The sequence below is a fragment of the Eptatretus burgeri genome, chromosome 8 (assembly GCF_056783735.1).
Source record: "Eptatretus burgeri isolate ZD-2024b chromosome 8, Ebu_testis_v1, whole genome shotgun sequence".
NCBI classification, from domain to species: Eukaryota; Metazoa; Chordata; class Myxini; order Myxiniformes; family Myxinidae; genus Eptatretus; species Eptatretus burgeri.
The window spans coordinates 28,757,197-28,765,001 of record NC_140968.1 but is presented as its reverse complement, the minus strand read 5'-3'; positions in this window follow the sequence as shown (position 1 = coordinate 28,765,001).

The following is a 7,805-nucleotide window of genomic DNA, read 5'->3' as shown; positions in this document are numbered from 1 at the left end:
ACCAACTGGGGTATATGTTAATCAAATCAATCTTCATAAACTATCATCTTGTGTTCAAAATCAAAAGCCTTGTATGATTAACGTTAATACAATTCAGAGAAAAGGAGCAGTAAGAATGGATGTTTTGCTCACAAGAGAACAGGTTAAAATCTTGAATGACACTGGCTCACTTAAAATTAAAATGACAAAACCAATGTTGAAAAAATATTCAATAAGAGAGACGAGTGGAGGATTTCTCCCATTTCTAATTCCTTTATTTGCTGGCTTAAGTGCGGTTGGAGCATTGACGGGTGGTATTTCAACAGCGGTGAAAACTGCTCACGAAAGGAAGGCTCAACTCCAGGCTCAAAAAGAATTGGAAAGACATAACAAAGAGTTGGAGAAACAAATTAGTGGAAGTGGTGTAATTGTAGATTTTGCTGAAAAACTTGAAAGTCTGCCTGATAAAGCGAGATTGTTAGTTGGAGATATGCTTTCTTCTATAGCACAAGCAGGTGTAAAATTAACGAAAAGAGGTAATGGATTATATCTTTCTAATAAATAAATGAGCATTGATGAGTGGTTGAAAGAATTTGGAAAGAATACAACATCAAATTTACAACTTGTTAAATATTGTAAGAAATTAAAAATTCATAATGTGGTTATTTGTATGAGAGATGAATTAACAAATGTGCCGAAACATACAAAGAATATTATTATGAACTTAGAAGATAATAATGGGAACGGTTCTCATTGGGTTTGTATTTTTAGTAGTCAAGACAAATATTATTTTGATAGTTTTGGTCTTCCACCACCTGTTGAAGTCATAAAATTCTTACAGAATGGTGTTTATCAAACATTTCAAGTCCAATAATTAAATTCCAAGTGTTGTGGTCAATTATGTCTATATGTGTTATTTCAACTCAACAAAAATATAAAAAATTTATGATATTATTTTTAATCTAATATAAATGACTTATGTTGGTAAAGATGGTTCTATCTTTGGTGTATCTCAAGAACTGGATATTGATTTATCAAATTATTACACAAAGGCACAGGCTGAACGACATAAATATAATATAACCAAAAATATTAACATGAAAAATGCTTATAAATTAAAAAATTATCCAAGCCCGACTGACGCGAATGACTTGGTGAGATTAAGCGATTTATCACAATATATATATATATATATATATATATATATATATATATATATATATATATCCTTAAATAAAACGGCCGTGTATTCCAAAGATACAGAAGTGTTGATATTATCTCCAGGTCATACAGAATTCACAGTTCGAATTAAAATAAATTTTTATAAAGAAGGGCGTATCGTTTGTATGAGAATAGAACAATGGGGGTATGATATGAATGATTTAGGGTATAATTGGTCATTTAAAATTAACCTCGAAGACCTGGAACAATTAAATCAGTTTCGTAAGGAAGAATATTATCCAGTTGGTATCGAGAATGAGTTTTGTGGGGCCACGATTAGTAAACAACAAATAAAAGAATTTAATAAGGGTAAATATAATAATGGTTTTGCCCTTGTTTATCTCATGAAAACAGAAAAAACAGGATTATATTTAATAAGTAAGGAAATACAAAATTATTTAACTATGGGAAGATGGGGAGGTGTTTCGTGCCATAATATTATTCTAACATACATTTCTAATACATAAATGCTAGAAAGAATGCTTCAAGAAAATTATCATTTCTGTGTCCAAGCATACCTTCAAGAAAAGGGTATTCGGTATTTTAATAAATATGTTCTACAACATAAGAATGAGGTATTTTCAATAAAAGATTGGCATTATGCTGATGTTGATAAACCGACAACTTTAGATTTAATGAAAATGTTAAATAATGAAAAAATTATAAAGTTAAGAAAAGGTAAGGCTCTTTTAGAAATTCAAAAGAAATTTTATTGGTTTCCTGTTGTAAAAAAATTTATTTTGGATACAGGAATAACAAGAAATCCTGATGAATATATGTATGATATTCTATGGGGTGTAAGCGATTCAAGGATAATAAGGGATGAGGAAGGAGTTGAAGAAGAGAGGGAAGAGGAGGAAAAGGAGAAGAGAGAGAAGGGGGAGAGGGAGAAGAAAGAGAAGGAGAAAAAAGAGAAGGAGGAAAAGGAGAAGAGAGAGAAGAGAGAGAAGGAGAGAGAGGAAAGAGCGAGACGAAATAAATATGAAAATATGGAAACCAGTGAGATTAAAAAAAGATTGCTGGTATTACAGAAAATAACTCAACCCACCGAGGAGGAAAACAAAGAATTGACAAGTCTATTTGCAATACTTTCGACAAGAATATTGACATCGACAAGCTATTCATTTTAATTCAAGTTTTTCATCTTTATTTTTTTTTCTTAAATAAATGGAGGAGAGAGTGAAGGCATTTCTAAAGATTCTTTATGTTTTAAAAATTAAGATTCAAATGTGCGTGTTGGAAACTAAAAAGGTTTTTGCACTCTGCAGGAATTTTTCACATAAATAAATGAGTTATTGTCTCAAATGTAAAAAGAAAACTAATACTAAAAATATTTCATATATTAAAAGTAAAAATAACAGGGTTATACAAAAAGGTATATGTTCGGTGTGTGGTTCAAAAAAAAATCAATTTACCTCCAAACACAAACGAGGAGGAGATATACAAAAGTTTTTATCAGGAAGTAAATTTACAACTACTGGAATACCAGGGGAATTACATCTTCCAGGGTATTCTTTCTGTGGTCCAGGCACAAACTTGGATAAAAGATTAGATGAGGCAGACAATCCTAAATCCTGGAGTGAACCCATCAATAGAGTTGATGAAGTGTGCATGAGACACGATATTGATTATGGGAATACCACAACGTTGGAAGAAAAGCATGAAGCCGATAGAGAAATGTTGTATAATTTGTCTCTGATACAAAATCCAACCTTGAGAGAAAAAGTTGATCGGTTCATTGTGAAGAAGATGATCAGTGCTAAATTGAAACTTGGACTTGGAAATTCAAAAAACTTATAGGCTCTGATGATGTCATTAAGACTGAAGAGCAATTAGCTGATGAATTACATAAACCAATATTCACAAAGTTTCAGAGAAGGAAAGTTTATTCCAAGGAAGTAGATTATATCTGGTCTGCTGATTTGATTGAACTCAATAATGATAAGGGGTACAAGTATGCTTTAACCGTTATTGATTTGAGGAGTAGATACGCATGGGTTGTACCATTAAAAACAAAACAGGTAATACTCTTATGTTAGCCTTTCAACAGATATTTAATAAAAGTAAGAGAAAACCTAAAAAATTGTGGACTGATGAGGGTAGAGAGTTTTATAACAAGACATTTATGAATTTTCTAAAAAATAACAGTATTACATTATACAGTACCTTTAATGAAGGGAAGGCAGTTGTTGTTGAACGTTTTAATCGTACCTTAAAAGAGAGACTATATAAAAAATTCACACAACTCGGTTCACAACAATGGTCATCTTTTATTCAGGATATTGTGGATAAGTATAATGACACGATTCACACGTCAACAAATATGAAACCATCAGAAACATTTACAAAATTAAAATATGAAAAAGAGATTAATGTCAGAAAACCTAAGTTCAAAGTTGGTGATATCATAAGAATATATAGGTGGAAATCTCATTTTGAAAAGGGTTTTACTAAACGATGGACGAAAGAACTTTTTAAAATTGTTGATGTAATAGATACGGTTCCTTGGACTTATAAGATATATGATTTGGAAGGGGAAGAGATTTTAGGTTCATTTTATTCACAGGAATTACAAAAGACAAAGATAAATTGAAATTTTTTGACTCCGCCCACACAAAACCCACCCACAAAAAACCCCACCCACACAAGCCCCACACAAACCCCACACAAACCCTACACAAACCCCACACAAACCCCACACAAGCTCCACACACACAAACCCCACACAAGCTCCACACAAGCTCCACACACACAAACCCCACACAAGCTCCACCCATATTCATCATATTCACATAATTAGTGATTAGTTAATTCGTTCCCCACACAAACCTCTTCCACATTCACCCCTCCCACATAAGCCCCACCGAAGCCCCGCCCACATAAACCCTGCCCACATAAACCCTGCCCACATAAACCACTCCCACACAAGCTCCACCCACAAAACCCTGCCCACACAAACCCCACACAAACCCCCACAAACCCCCCACAAGAACTCCACACACATAAACCCTGTCCACATAAACCCCTCCCACACAAGCTCCACCTACATAAACCCCTCCCACCGAAGCCCCGCCCACACAAGCCCCACCCACACAAGCCCCGCCCACACAATCCCCGCCCACACCGAAGCCCCGCCCACACAAGCCCCTCCCACACAAGCCCCCCCCCCCTCACCCCCCCCCGGCGCCCCCACCTTTGACCCACCACCTCCCTCATCCCACCCCCACCCTTCCCCACACAAACACACACATGGGGGGGGGAGGGGTGGGATGAGGGGGTGATGGGTCATTGGGGGAGCGCACCTACCCCCCCTTCATGTCTTAATCCTTTTTTTGAAATTTAAAATCAAGTAATTGTAAACAAAACAAATAGAATTAATCAAAATTGTAAATATTAAATATTCATTTGCGAGAATGTATAATCTTTCCCAGCAATCTTCTTCAGATGTCTTGTGATTTCGAAACTCAGACACCATATTCTGTTTTGAAACAAAAAGTGGATAATAATTAGGTTTTATAAAGATAATTACATGGTAATATGAGTAAGCCTGGTGTTGGTTCTAAGTTCAAACCTCGTTGACCACTGAATTAACACACCAGGAGGCCGACTCAGCCTGTCATCCTTCCAAGGCCAATAAAATGAATTCCAGTGTACTGGCAAAACCGCGTCCAAACTAATGATGCAACCAACATAAGACGACATTCCAAAGAGAGAGTGATATTAACAAAAGAATAACCAAATAATAATTCAGAAACATTTACCTCCAGAAAATCATGTGTTGTACCAGATTGCTTCAACAGCTGATGTGTGATAGCGCTGAAAAAAAAAATAAAATAATGAGTCAAAGGTATAGATGGAGAGACAGACAGAGAGAGGTAGGTAGAAAGACAGACAGAGAGAGATACAAAGAGACAGACAGGGAGAGATAGAGAGAGACAAACAGACAGGGAAAGACACACACACACACACACACACACACACACACACACACACACACACACACACACACACACACACACACACACACACGTGTCTCACCATTGGTTTAATTCATTCGAGATCAGAGGCCGTGATAAGACTTCGTACCAGTCATTATAAATGTTTTTCAATTCTCTTCTAAAATCATTGACCTCTTCAATAAGAGCATTCATTTGATGCACCTCATCGTGATATGTAAACTCCACTTCTTCCAAGGACCTGCCAGGAAAAAATATATATTTTCGCATTATCACGATTTAATTTATAATCAATTGCTTCATTGTTCAAAGAGGAAACCATACACAAACTTACCAACTTTGTAGTGAGCTGTTATCTTCATCGGAAGAGAGTGAGTCCATGTCTCAGTTTTTTTTTACCATTGGTACAAGATGGCAAAAAGATCAGAGGCCGTGATAAGACGTCATGTCAGTCTTTAAAAATGTTTTTCAATTCTCTTCTAAGATGATTAACCTCTTCAATAAGAGCATTAATTTCATGCACCTCGTCGTGATATGTAAACTGCTCTTCTTCCAAGGACCTGCCAAGAAAAAATATATATATATATATATATATATATATATATATATATATATATATATATATATATATATATATATATATATCAGAATTATCACGATTTAATTTATAATCAATTGCTTCATCGTTCAAAGAGGAACCAATACACAGGCTTACCAACTTTGTGTTGAGCTGTTTTGTTCGCGAAAGAAAGATCGCTCATGTCTCAGTTGTAAAAATGAAAATCCTGTCTGGCAGAAACTTTGTCTGGCGAATCACTTATAAAGCAACGATGAGGAGATTGCTTAATCATTGGGTGTGGCCACAGGAAATGACGCTTCGGGAGAGACAGCTTGGAAAATAACTGGGAGATATATTCTCAAATTGTATGAATCATTTTTAAAACATACTTAAAATACCCTAAAATGGTTTTGATTCAAATGTTTTCAGTTCGTGTTCTGAGATAAAATATAAACACGAGACCTTGTCTCACAGAATAGTTCCTGTTTTTTTTCACAGCATGACTGTCCAAAAACACTTCCTCATTTTCACAGCACGACCGTGTCAAAAAAACACTTCCTCATTTTCACGGCATGAACTGAAAACATTTGAAACAAAACTTTTTTATGGCGTGGTTTATACACAAAAATGATTTGCAACTCGGGCGGTGGCCAGATGAGATCATTAAGAGAAGTTTATCATTTCGTAATGGCACAAAAGGGGTATCTTAAAAAATATAAAGATTCAAATGTTTTGTTTTTCAATATTTTAGATGGGGATTATTGTGCAAAGAAAATTAAACTATTGAAGGAATTTGAGAATGAACAAATCTTTATAGGTTCCATGAGTGAGCTAAACAATATGCATCGGTTATTTGATAAAGAGTGTCCCGAGGCTTAGACGTTTTAGATATTTCTTTCGAATCACCTTTAACAAATCACATTACCACTTTAGTACTTGAACAAATCTTTATCTTATTACATGGATTATTTGAAAAAAAAAGTGTCCCCAGGTTAAAAAGGGAGACAAATAAATATACCTTGGGATAAAAAGGGGGTTTATTTTTAGGGAAAAAAAATATGAATCGCTGAAAATCCCCCATTCATTTACATGGGGAAAAGTGAGCCAGAACCAGTATATTCACCCTACTCACGCGAACACATTTTCCTCATACACAAACAAATTTTCCTCACACACGAACACATTTTCTTCACACGCGAGCACATTTTCATCACACGCGAGCACATTTTCCTCACACGCGAGCATATTTTCCTCACACGCGAGCACATTTTCCTCACACACGAACACATTTTCCTCACACACGAGCACATTTTCCTCACACACAAGCACATTTTACTCACACACGAACACATTTTCCTCACACACGAACACATTTTCCTCACACACAAACACATTTTCCTCACACACAAACACATTTTCCTCACACACAAACACATTTTCCTCACACACAAACACATTTTCCTCACACACAAACACATTTTCCTCACACGCGAGCACATTTTCCTCACACGCGAGCACATTTTCCTCGCACGCGAGCACATTTTCCTCGCACGCGAGCACATTTTCCTCGCACGCGAGCACATTTTCCTCGCACGCGAGCACATTTTCCTCGCACGCGAGCACATTTTCCTCACACGCGAGCAGATTTTCCTCACACACGAACAAATTTTCCTCACACACGAACACATTTTCTTCACACGCGAGCACATTTTCATCACACGTGAACACATTTTCCTCACACGCGAGCACATTTTCCTCACACACGAGCACATTTTCCTCACACACGAACACATTTTCCTCACACACGAGCACATTTTCCTCACACGCGAGCACATTTTCCTCACACGCGAGCGCATTTCCTCACACACGAGCACATTTTCCTCACACACGAGCACATTTTCCTCACACGCGAGCACATTTTCCTCACACGCGAGCGCATTTCCTCACACACGAGCACATTTTACTCACACACGAACACATTTTCCTCACACACGAGTACATTTTCCTCACACACTAACACATTTTCCTCACACACAAACACATTTTCCTCACACACGAGCATATTTTCCTCACACACGAGCACATTTTCC